Here is a 13253-nt window from a genome sequence, read left to right as displayed (position 1 = left end):
CAGTTGATTTTCTTCCCCGTCCTTTCTATGCTTGCTCTTCCTGGTGAGTGTCTTCCCAAAGATAACTTAACTGTACTTTACATTCTCACTTGCACCTCTCATAATAATAATTAATACTCTTCTCGCACATACCGGCAGATAATTAAGCAAATTGTTGCCCTATTCACTTTGGTATCGTACTGTCCTGAGGCTCTATGTTTAAGAAATATCTGCTGGTAGTGGTGAACATGTAGAACAGTGTTACGAGAATAAACGATTTACCGTATGAGACGTGTTTGTTGGCCCAATGCCTGTATTCGCTAGAGTTTAGGAGGATGGAGCAGGGGGACTGGGGAAGCTTACCTGTAATTGAAACGGTCAGGTCGAGCCGTCATGCAGAGGTTGTATCCGGCAGTGGTCCAGAGAGCGCAGCCTCAGAGTAGATGAATGCCGCCTTCAGAACAGAGCTGAGGTGGAATTTGTATTGCCAGCGGCAATCTGTCTAACAAACCGTTGCCACAGACTTGCTGCGGTCAATTGATCAGACGACCAACTGCCTGCCCCTTTTCCGAGTATATCTCCTTGTCCGGCTTTTCTTAGAGAGGGAGCACGGGGTTGTTGCGGGCACATTGAGGGTTTTCCGTGAGCGGTGGTCACGACGCCGGATTGACTGTTTTATAGACAGTAACAATCATATAGTAATGTTGGGTGTAGCTAGTGTCTCGTAGGTATTGATTGTCTTGTGTCAGTGGGTTATGAATAAATATTTATTGTTAATGAAAGTTAATGCCACGGATGCAATAGATGAATTTCTGATCAGTAAACTTGCAAATCGTTGCAGACAGCTGCCTGTCACTGAGACGTTGAATCTTTACGTTTTGACAGTACACCTCTTTTCCATCCACTCTAACCCATTTCATTTGCAAGGAAACTGGGTTACAACATCCCTGTCTGTCCGTGGCTAACCGGTGTGACTCCCATCTGCACCTCAGGCTGTTTCTGAACATTTGCCAGCTCCCTACGCTTCTAGGATATTCGAACATGCCTACCATATTATCAAAGAGGTCATTCGCATTTCCGCTCAAATCAGAATAAACTCCCTCGTATATGCGACCGGGATATCCTCGGAAAATACTTTACGTTTCTCTCTTGGCTGTCGTACTGCAATAACATGTCGTGCACGTTCTCTAATTGTGAACATGCCCTTTAATGGTTACTCTTCTGCCCAGAGTGGCTCTATATAATGCTTGTTGCGTACCCTGTAATGAGTTCAAAAGTACCTGCAGAAACGGACACAGCTGCAGTCTGAATCTTCTGTTATAAACGCTATTTTATTAGGACCTACGTGGTAAAGTAATATAATACAAGATAAGGCAAATAGGTTAGCAGAGTATAAGTTTATATAAGTGAGTAAATACATTTCCCAAGCTTCTCCCAGCTCTGGTGATTTGATACAGTCCTGTGATACAGGAAATCAGTTCCGTTCTGGATATTCAATGGAGTAGGTTGGAGAGAAAAAGAGAGGTGGTTCTTTTCCAGGTGCCGATGCCTTCGAATCTTCCCACGTTCTTCTCCGAGATCCCCGTTAAAGTCATCGACTGTGACTGTGAAATGGAGTGCAGTTTTGACGAGGTAAAGCTATCAACCCAGGTAAACACACCCGCAGCTTCCCGCCGGTCACCCCTTTTCCACACTGTGCGCAAAACCCACCTCAGTCGTGGGCAGAGAAGGCTCATCCAGTGTCAGTGTCCTCCGAGCGTTCCCTTTAACACTGGGTCAGAGAACCTGAGCGAATTACGTTCTGTTAAGCGTCTCATCTCTCAGAAAGGCAGTTGCTCTAACGTCCAAGAGACCCTATTTCTGTCTCCTCTCTCAGATTAATCATTGACCTACAAGTCTGACATTCAGACTGTCATAACTCATCCATGATGGAATGTCGAAACAGACCCAGCAGACCGAACGGCCTTTCCGCACGATGGCTTCTGTTAACCTTGTCACATCTTCACTTAGTTCCAAAATCATCAGATTATTGGGCCTTATAGTCTACTTACCAACATCCATTTGCAAAGCAGCGTTGCCGGTTATAATTGAACCTCCTGCGTTCCGTTTCTGTTGACATTGTTGCGCTCAAATCCCACCCAGTTTTCAGATTCAGTCCTGTCTATAAACGTTTATTTCTCCGCTTCCCTAAATGTGAAAGCGATGAGTCTTCCAAGAGTTATCATCCAAACAAACGTCCTTCACAAATTCTTGCCGAGACGCGTCTCACGAGTCATGGAATTGTAATATTTTACACCTTTACTTTCCACAGAAGATGCCTAACCTGAGCAAACCCTCGCTTTCATTTCCGATTGACAGGATAATATATGTGTTTGAGTGTATATGACTTTTCTTAAAAATCAGACATTTATTCCGTTCTCAAACACAAATCAAAAGTTGTCAGGGTGGCCGAGCGGTCTAAGGCGCCAGACTCAAGGAATGAACGTCCTTCCGAAAAACGGGAGGGTTCTGGTCTCCATCTGGGGTCGTGGGTTCGAATCCCACTCCTGACATAATTTGTCTTTAAGTATTCAATCGAGGCGACGTTATTTCTGCAAACGAAACCTGGGTTGTTAAGGTGTATTAGAAAAACTTTTGGAGGATAAGAATATTTTTTAATAGAGCACTGTTCATCGTATACCAACAGATCACCGTACACCGAATTCTGAGTAAGTGATCTATTCACGGTGAAGCATCTCGTCCCGAAACGCCGACTGCTTACGCTTTTCCACAGATGCTGCCTGGTCTGCTGAGCTCTTCCTGGCATACTCAGCTGTTCAATATAGAAAAGTTTCTGAAGTGAAATCATTGGTTGTCAGATTATTCAATGGATGGGCACGTGAGCGTACATTATCACCTGTTGATCAAAGGACTGATTGCTGATGGGTAGTCACTGTTCTTGAACGTGGTGATGCGAGTCCTGAGGCTCTTCTACCATCTCCCCGATGGCAGCAGCGCAAAAAGAGCATGACAGAATGGTGACGACCTTTGACGGTGGACGCTGCTTTCCGATGACATCGTTTTATGTGGATCTGCTTAATCTTTGGGACTGCATTTCCCGTGATGATCTGGGCCGAATATTTCACTAACTTTTAAAAGATTTTTCTTCAAAGGTACAGTCTTTCCGCACCACGTCTTGATGCAGACTGACAATATACTCTGCTCGACATATCTATAGAAGCTCATCAAGGTTTTTGATATCATGCTGAATCACCGCAGTCTCCTAAGAAAGTAGAGGAAATAGTCATAACAACAATTTATAGTTATAGACGCGCCCCGCCTCTGATCCTCCAAAGAAACTAGCTCAGGAAACTTTGGTTTACCCTTTGCTGAAGACAACAATCAGTCCTTGGTCTTGCCGATATGGCGTGATAGTGTGTTGGCATATCTTGTTTAAAACGATCTCCTCTTATTTGAAATGTATGCCCGAAGAGTGGATCGTTTTAAGACATGTGAACCCTGGAATGGAGATGCCTGAAAATCTAAGAAACGTGTATCAGATTCCGACTCATCTCCGATGCTCCAGAGAGAAAAAAAAAACAAGTTTTACTAAACTTTCGTTATTGCACAAACCGTCTATTTCAGGTAGCATCTCGGTGATGCTCTTCTGCACACTCTCCGAATCCGCGTCATCCTCTCTCTGGAGGATGGCCTGAACGGGGTGCAGCTCAATTCCAGTGCTGTGATGCTGGACGCTCTGATTCCGCACATGTTCGGCAAACTGAGAAAATGCATCACGTCCATATTCATTTACAATCCCAGGATATAGAGTGTGTTTGTATGTGTACCCTCTCATCAAAGCAGTCATTCAGACTATTCCGAAATACAGATGTTTATCTGGAATGTGGAGAGAGTACTGCAGGGGCTGTCAGGGTGGCTGAGTGGTCTAAGGCGCCAGACTTAAGGCGAGAAAGTCGCTTCCTAGTGAACGCGAGAGTTCTGGTCTCCACCTGGAGACGCGGGTTCGAACCCCACTCCTGACAATTACTCTGTTTTTCACGTGCTGTTTTTATCATGCAATCACTGTAATTTTACTGAGCGACCAAAGCGTGGACTGTTTGGGAGTATGTGAAAAAAACAATTAAGATAAAGGTTTTTTTTTTAGTCACAACATAGAACTGAACAACGGGTCACATGACATGGGATTCGGGCTGCGGAATTTGATGAGAAAGTGGCCTCGGTGAAGAGTATCTGTGTCACCATCTCAGCCGCGGCTGTTTTGTGAACAGAATGCCAAGGGGGCCATGCAGACACTTTGTTGGTCTCTATATTGAAACGGCATTTTGCATCGTCGTTCTTAAGCGTACATCTGCCGTGGAGATCAGTAACGTGCGTTTAACACTTTTCTGGAATTGCGAATATCGGGTTAATCATTCCTAGACCGGATTCTATTCACTTTTTGTGGATTAACAGGACACTCTTCCTTGTTTTGCAATGCAGATGATTTAAATCGAATAGCACGGAGAATATCCTCCGGCTCAATTGGTTCAAAATTCAGAGCAGAAAGTAAATTTTGCTTCACAGCATATCTGTGAACATATATCACAATGCACAATGAGATTCACTTTCCCGCCGGCATCAAAGAAACAAAATAAAATCCACGAAGGACCGCACTGACAGGACGGCCAAAGCACACAATATGTGTTACAAAACACACTGTGCAAAGTCAAGCGAAAGAATAACGATAATAGCAAAATTAATTGCTATTTTACGTAATAATCCAGGGCGACTACGAAGCCCACTGGAGTTTGTTTAGATGTAACCTCTCTCAGAGACAACCAGATAGAACAATAGAACAATAGAACATTACAGCACAGAACCAGGCCTTTTGGCCCTTCTAGGCTGTGCCGAACCATTTTTCTGCCTAGCCTCACTGACCTGCACCCGGACCATATCCCTCCAAATCCCTCTCATCCATATACCTGCCCAATTTTTATTAAATTTCAAAAGTGAGCCCGCATTCACCACTTCATCTGGTAGCTCATTCCACACTCCCACCACTTTCTGCATGAAGAAGCCCCCCTTTAAACTTTTCCGCCTTCACCGTTAACCTATAAACTCTGATTTTATTCTCTCCCCTTCCCTCAGTGTTGGCGCATGGCCTGGTGGACAAGGCATCGGACTAGTAACATGAGCCTCAGCGGACGAGGCATGTTTGTCATCTTGAGCAAGGCACTTAACAACACATTGCGCTGTGACGTCACCGGTGCCAAGCTGCATGGGTCCTAGTGCCCTTCCCTTGGACAACATCGGTGGCGTGGAGAGGTGAAGGCCTGCAGGTTGAGAACTGTTGGTCTCCCATACAGCCCTGCCCCGCCCTGCGCCCTGGAAAGACCTTCCATGGCGCAAATCCATGGTCTCATGAGACTGACAGATGCCTATTATTCTCAGTGGAAAAAAAGTCTGCTTGCGTTCACTCTATCTATACACCTCTATCAATTCAGCTCTCATTCTCCTGCGCTCCAGTGAATAAAGTCCTAACCTATTCAACCTTTCTCTTTAACTCAGTTTTGGAAGACCCGCAACATCCTTGAAAAACTTCTCTCCACTCTTTCAACCTTATTAATATTTTCCTGTAATTTGGTGACCAAAACTGCACACAATACTCCAGAATCGGTATAACCAATGTCTTATACAACCTCACAATTACATCCCTACTCTTACACTCAATACTTTGATGTACAAAGGCCAATGTACCAAACGCGTTCCTTGCAACCCTATCTACGTGTGAAGCCACTTTTTGGGAATTATATACCTCTACTCTCAGATCCTTTTGTTCTACTGCACTTCTCAGTGTCCTACCATTTACCTTGTATGTTCTACCTTGGTTTGACCTTCCGAAGTGGAATACCTCACACTTGTTTGCATTAAACTCCATGAGTCATTTTTCAGCCCGTTCCTTTAATAGGTCCAAATCCATCTGCAAGCTTTGAAAACCTATCTCACTTTCCACTACACCTCCAATCTTTGTATCATCAGCAAATATGCTGATCCAATTTGTCACATTATCATCAAGATCATTGATATAGATGACAAATAACAATGTAAACAGCACTGATCCCTGTTGCACACCATTGTCACAGGCGTCCACTCAGAGTAGCAACTCTCCACTACCACTCTCTGGCTTCTTCCATTGAGCCAATGTCTAGTACCTCTCCATTTATACCTAGCGATTGAATCTTCCTAACTAACCTCCCATGCGGGATCTTGTCAAAGGCTTTTCTGAAGTCCATGTATACAACATCCACTGCCTCCCATTCATCCACTTTCCTTGTAACCTCCTCGGAAAACTCGAATAGATTGCTTCAACATGACCTACCATGCACAAAGCCATGCTGACGTTTTCTATTAAGTCCCAATCTATCTAAATATTTTTACTCCTATCACTTAGTATTCCTTTCCATAATTTACCGACTACGTGTTTATAATTTCCGGGTTTACTTTTTGAGCCTTTTTTAAACAACGGAACTAGATGAGCTATTCTCCAATCCCCCGGCACCTGACCCGTGGATATCGACATTTTAAATATTTCTACTAGGGCCCCTGCCAGGAGACTAGTCTCCTTCAAGGTCCGTGTGATTATCCTGTCTGGTCCTGGGGATTTATCTGCTCTGATTTGCCTCAAGACAGCAAGCCCCTCCTCCTCTTTAATCTAAATAAATTCCATGAACTTCCTACTTGTTTGCTTTGTTTCCATAAACTCCATTGCAGTTTCCTTAGTAAATACGGAAGCAAAAAAAAGAAACAATTTAATATCTCTCCCATTTCTTTTGGTTCCATACATAGCCGACCACTTTGATCATCTAAAGGACCAATTTTATACCTTACTATCCTTTTGCTCTTAAAATACCTGTAGAAGCGTTTAGAATTATACTTCACCTTGACTGCCTAAGGAACCTCATGTCTTCTTTCAGCCCTCCTGATTTCTTTCTTAAGTATTTTCTTACTCTTTTCTCAGATGAATTACACATTGACAGAGGATCGAATATGCACGATTTAAAATTATTCACGTAAAGCTCAAACACTTAATGCAGATAGTAAATATGATTTCGAAAATTATATGAATAACATTTAGACAATATAAGCCTACTAAATGTAAAAGAAGTTGCAATTGAGGTAGCACAATATCAAACAGAAATGCAGGATACAATAGAACTGATGGATGGATGAATATTTTTTTATTTTATTTCATAATGACTTGGATGTTGGAATTGATTATCTTACGGACCGGTTTGCGGACAGGATGAACATAGCTGGAGTTGCAGGACATCTGGAGGAAGCAGAAAGACTACAAAAAGTCGGAGACAGATTAAGAGAATGGGCAAAGAAGTGGCAGATAGTACATACTGTCAGGAAATATTTGGTCCTGCACTTGAGCAGATGAAATAAAATGGAAGTCTATTTTCTCAACGCAGAGGAAACTGGAAAATCTGATGGGAAAAGGGACTCTAGGTTCCTCGTCCAGCATTCCCTGAAGTATAATAGGCAGTTTGCGAAAGTTGTGAGGAAGGCCAATGCGATGTTCGTGATCATTTCGAGAGGAATGGAGTATAGAAGCAGCGATGTAGTTTTCTTTTTTTTTTAATGCAGTTTTGAAATGCACCTTGTCGGAGACTGGGTGTGCTGTCACTGGAGATGGTTCAGAGGTGGTTTAGAAAAGTATTCCAGGATTGAAAGCTTTGTCATGCGAGAAGCATTTGACGGTTCCTGGTCTCTACTCTCCGGAATTCAGGAGAATGAATGGTTTGCGCATTAATTCACCCCTTGGGACTCTTACAGTCTACTGGACCGGGTATCCCATGTCTATCACTCATATTTCCTGGCTGACTACTGGACGGTGTCAGCCCGTGTCTATCTCTCGTGTCTCCCGACGGCTTAGCCGCTCCTGATCCATCACTAAATTTAGGTTCCTTTTGTTACAGCATCTGTTGGTAAATATCCTGATCCCCTGCTGGAACCAGTCGGCGAGACCTCTCTCGGGAAAGGGTGACCTCGATTTCTAAAATACTGTGGCGAAATAAAACTCAGACTTGCCAGTGGAAAAGGCGTCTTCGCGTTCCAGCATGTTATCAGTCGATCCCTGTTTCCACTATCGCACATTTCAGCAAATGTAGTGTTTCCGGTCGCTCTAGCTGCTCCCAGAACGTAACAGGACAGGATTAGACGGGATGCACCTCACTGTTCCTCCTTTCCGCTCATAATCATACTTAGCAGGAGCTTGCACCTTCTCAAAAGCTGCTCTGAACACAGTGTGAATGGACACAGTGTTCAAAAAGTTCTCTGTATATCGCTCTTCGCATTCTCCTTGGCGCCTTCTCACAAGAATAAAAATTTCATCCTTTTCAATCCATTCCGGGCTCAACAACGGTGTTGCGTCAACAGTCTCAGTTACTCCAACGTATGTTTCCATAAACTCCAGCTTCGGCGAAAATCATCGGAGGGGTAACCGTTAGTACCAAACCCCGAAATATCAAGGACGCTCACAGGCGCCAAGGGCAAGTGTGTCGGACACCGGTTGTAAATGGATCTAAAAAGCAAAGTAACTTCAGAACCAGTGGTCATTTATGGCTCTAACATAAAGACCTTCAATTCGCGTAGATACATCAGAGCTTGGTCCCACTAACCCTTCGGGAAGATTTTTTTTTACTTTAGTGTGTTCCTTAATACACTGATAGGAACGTATCCCCTGGAAAACGTCATCCCGTTCCTTCACTGTGTCCTTCTGTAGTTTTACCTATTTGCATTGCTGTTTGATTAACCACTAATTCCATTTCCGAAGACTTTCCTGACTTTCACTCTGCCGCTTCGAAGGTCTATCTTCTCCTCAGTTGCAACAGAAAACACTGGTCACTGCGTTGTTCCAAGGACCCTACTCAGTAGCAGCTCTCGTCTCGGTACATCGCACCAGTGGGTCGGGCATCCCTATTGGCCCTTGGTGCTTGGTGCCAGCTCCAAACGATATCATCCCAAGTACTTTCGTCCTGAGATGTTTCACGATGACCTGCAAAACCCGCATTTCTGTGACGTTAAGGACGCTTTAACAACAGAGGCTACTACCGGGACCTTTGCTCTGATGATGGAGGCCTACTGCTCCTCCATCTTGTTTTCCTGCTCTCTAACTTCCCTGAGTCATTCAGTATAAATATGGAGGAGGCCGCATCTCCCGGCTCATTCGAATACGTAGAGCAATCACATCATGCGAAAACCCACTCTTCACAATTTGATCCATCATGAATTTAAGACAGCTGAATGCACCCTTTGTAGTTCAAACAGTGAAGCAGCTTGGCCAATCCGAAAATGTAGGCAAGCAATTTAGCTCCTACTTCCTAAAATGTGTGCCTAAACATCCTAAGATTGGCTGCGCTTTAAGCAGTGGCAATTGCATCTTCCAGAGCTTGCAAGTAATTCGCTGATGTGGCAATGGATTTTCTAAGAATGCATTTCAGAAACTCGCTATATCAGCAGACGGACTGTTCAAGCTCTCTACCAGTCTCAGTTGTCTCATATTATTCGTCCAGTAACCGAGAACCCTGCTCAGTCCAAGCCTCATATTCTTCATCCCCATCGGGTATGGGCTTGATGCCACCGAACTTTCCAAACCTACAATAACTTTGGCTCTCTGAAGATATACCTCTGCATTTATCAGCCAGAGATGTAAAGCGAAACCGAGTTCATCATTTAAATCAACTGCTGATGAATCTTCGGTCAGCTTCTTCGCCTCATTCCGCAGAAACGATAGCAACTTGTCTTTAAAGTCTGTGGCGTCAGTTGTGTGAAAGTCAACGTCCAATTTAGCACTCTCTACTTTACTCCACTCTTCTCGGAAAGTATGGTCGGCCCATTGCCACGTGTCTCCAGATACTCCAAAGGGAACAGGCAGAACCACTCCCGTCAGGTCATCGCCTGTTTGGATAAAAACATATTTACCCGCCGTTTAGTCAAACTACCGTCCCATGTCCGTAATTTTCACTAATATTTACGATGATTAAAACCCCTGGCCAATTCATAAATCTGGTCGTTCCCTCACTGGTCTTCGTCCTCGCTCGCCCCTTTGTGGCTTGTCTTGCTTACCGGGAATGTGAATTTCATGCTCAGCTTCCTGTCAGGCAATCTCCTTGTGCTGGAGGGAGGAGGCCCTGTGGCGGTTCACTTCACCTGTCAGCGTGCAGAGGAAACATCCTCTGGCAGTCTCCCACCTACTGCTTGTCAGGACATCCCAGACCCAGCCCACTCCCGTCGTTTCGTCATTGTCCAGAGAAATTTGGTTTTCTATAGAACTCTGGTCAGGTTGCGTGTGGAATACAGCATCTATTTTCAGTCGCTCCTTTATAGGAGGGATGGCGAGGATTTCGAAATGGTATAGAGGAGGTTATAAAGAGGACCTTTCGACTGAGGTCTACAAGGTCCCAAGATGCAGAAATAGCACAAACTTCAATTGCTGTTTCCGGAGTGGCAGAAACCAAGGCAATAACAGAGAAGATCATTATTGTCGTAAAAACAAATGATATTGACGCTTTATCAATCTCTGGTTAGGTTCCAGCTGGCGTTTAAAATTTTATTCAGTCGCCACATTATAAGAATGAGGCCAAGGCTTTGTAAAGAGTTTCGGAGGTTCATAGGGAGGAGATCTAAAAGGAGGATTTTCAGGAACATGTGTTATTCTTTCCAGAATGGCAGCCACCAAGGGGAGATGGAGAGGCGTATAAGACTTATAATACAGTCGGTAACTGTAACCGTTCTCACAATATCAACGTACTGGATAAGTGAGGACATGTAGTTGAGATGCGAGGGGAAAATGTTCAAAGGAGATTTATGGGGAAATGTTGAAAATAAAACAAAGCAGAGAGTTCCGGGTGTCTGGAATACATTTTTAGTGTGGTAATAAAGGCAGTGGTACTGATGAGATTCTGAAATAGGCAAACAAATTCACAGAGAAGGAGCGGATATAGACACACCTCAGGCAGAGTGAATTGTTTCATTAGGCATCACCTGTTTAATCATATCAGCCCAACATGACAGACTAAGGGTCTCTTCGTGTACCGCACTGTCTAACTGGAGAAATAGTTATTGATGAGGGAAATTTATTTTCCACTGCATTGTGAATATTATTCCTTCATTCTGAGTCTATAACCCATTATAATCTTCATTCATTCGAAATATTTTCCAGGCAATCGGTCCGGATTACCTAGACGAATCTATCAATGCTCCTCACAGTTTAAGAGGAAACAGGCCCGGCTCATTCATTCTACCCTCGCAAAGGTAGCCTGCCATCTCTTGAAGCTGTCAAATCAGTGTAAGGAATAGTCCCGTCACTCTCTCTATTGCATGGATAACTTTCTTGGGGAACTGTGACTAGACCTGGAAATAATACTCAATGTGCATTCAGGCAGAGGGATTAACTTAATGAGACATCAAAGGCTTACTTATATCAGCGCAACACCACAGACCAAATGGTTTCCTCCTGTCCTGCAGTTCTGTATGTTATAACTGAGGACGGAATCAGTGATTAAGGACATTTATTTTCCACTCCTTCCTGAATATCCGTTCCTTCATTCTGGGACTGTGACACATGGTAATATAACCATAATTCAGGGTAAACATCCTCCCTGCAATTGGTCTGAATTATCTGAAAAATCCCAGCAATTCTCACAATTCTAGAGATACAGACTGACTTTCCCCGCACACAGCAAATGTGCCATCCCCGGAACTATACGGTCAGTGCGAGGGATAGTTTCGGCCCCCGCTCTTCAATAGGGACAACTTTCACATGGAAGTATAACAAGACCTGGATATAATATTCAAGGGGCATTCCCATCACGCCCTGTAGAACTCCTTCCAGTAAGACATCTCTATAAATCTTCTCCAATTCTCCTGCATCGTAACACAAAATACTGTTTGACTCCCTAATTGTCTGCGGTACCTGAATGTTAACTCTTAATTATTTGTTGACAAGGACCGTTTGGTCCCTCCGAACCGTTCAGTCTGGACCCATGTAAATATTGATTTTCTAGTTTGTCCGTCTGGGAATGAATGGCCTCAAATAACTCCATATTTTGTCTGTCTACCACATCTTTACTCCGTCACTTCTGTCAGCATCCCCAAACTCCCGCTGCGCCCTTTCCACTACTAACCATGAAATTCAGATCTGTACAACAGCCGACATGAATATAATAAAGTTCGTCCTCACATCCAAATCTCCAATGTAGACTGTGAACTGCTGGGGTCCAGACACAAACCCTGAGTCACCTAAATGTTTGAACGTGGCCCATTTGTTTCATCTAACTGACATTGACCTGTTGACTAATCCTCACACACGCATATTAAACGGAAAGCAATGTGCATATCCGAACCTTACTGAAGTTCTTCCAATAACACATTCATCATGTCCCAATTTACATTTTCTTTGTCCATTCCTGAACCAAGACTGACACTGCCAGCCCCGTGGGTGGGGATTTGGGACCGGGTCCGTGTCTCTTCCTGTACGGCAGTGGTGCAGAATAAAATAGAGATATTGACCATCTGTGTTTCGGTGTAAACGTTGAACTGATAATCTGTGTCTAGTTCTTGGGTTCACTGTGGGACTGTATCTGTATTTCTCTGCTGTCTGAAACAATGAAACTGGTGAGCTATCTGTTTCTCTGTGCTCCGTAACGCACCTTGAGTGCCAGAGAGGAGCGGCTGCTCTGGTGCCTCGATAGGGGGAATATCGGAATTGATTGAAGTTTTTCCCTGTTGGTAGGAGAATGGAAGTCGGTCAGCGAGGGAGAGGTAAATATCAGGCGGTTGTGTGAAGCGGCCGTTGTAGCCTGAACCATTGGCATTCTGTCGGTCTGACTATCTTTCACAAAGTTATAATATAGCATATGATGCTTGTCTCTCCTTCATTCACTTTCATCCAACCTACGTCGATTCATCTTCCAATTCAGAATCCGATATTTAATATTTATTATTGAATATTTCCTTTGCAGATCGACGCATTTTGTAGTCAGTCAGCGGCATTTACAGTGTCTCTGGAGACTGATCATTTCTATAAATCAAGGCCGTTTTGAATACATTAGCTCAGAGTTTCTGAAGGAACTGTGAATTCAGGAGCAACACAATTGGCAGTTTATCACGGAAATGGGTTATCCAGTCCTTTTGCGGATAGGAGAAGTTTACTATCCTTTTATTTCAGCCTTTGGAATTCTCGGTAAGCTGCGGTATCAGCTGCCGTTGGGGAGGGGGGGTTTGAAATT

At 43.9% G+C, this 13253-nt stretch overlaps 2 non-coding genes across 2 annotated transcripts; both read left to right on the top strand.

Annotated features, from left to right (window-relative positions):
- Positions 1-2417: 2417 nt before the first annotated feature.
- Positions 2418-2531, top strand: trnal-caa (transfer RNA leucine (anticodon CAA)). Its single transcript has 2 exons — positions 2418-2455; positions 2497-2531. It is a non-coding gene; the product is annotated as a tRNA-Leu (tRNA).
- A 1354-nt stretch (positions 2532-3885) lies between these two features.
- On the top strand, positions 3886-4001 carry trnal-uaa (transfer RNA leucine (anticodon UAA)). The gene is made up of 2 exons: positions 3886-3923; positions 3956-4001. It is a non-coding gene; the product is annotated as a tRNA-Leu (tRNA).
- The last annotated feature ends 9252 nt before the right edge of the window (positions 4002-13253 follow it).

Source organism: Hypanus sabinus, chromosome 18 (genome assembly GCF_030144855.1).
Source record: "Hypanus sabinus isolate sHypSab1 chromosome 18, sHypSab1.hap1, whole genome shotgun sequence".
Lineage (NCBI taxonomy): Eukaryota > Metazoa > Chordata > Chondrichthyes > Myliobatiformes > Dasyatidae > Hypanus > Hypanus sabinus.
The sequence above is the reverse complement of the archived record's forward strand: the minus strand, read 5'-3'. Positions and strand labels throughout refer to the sequence as shown.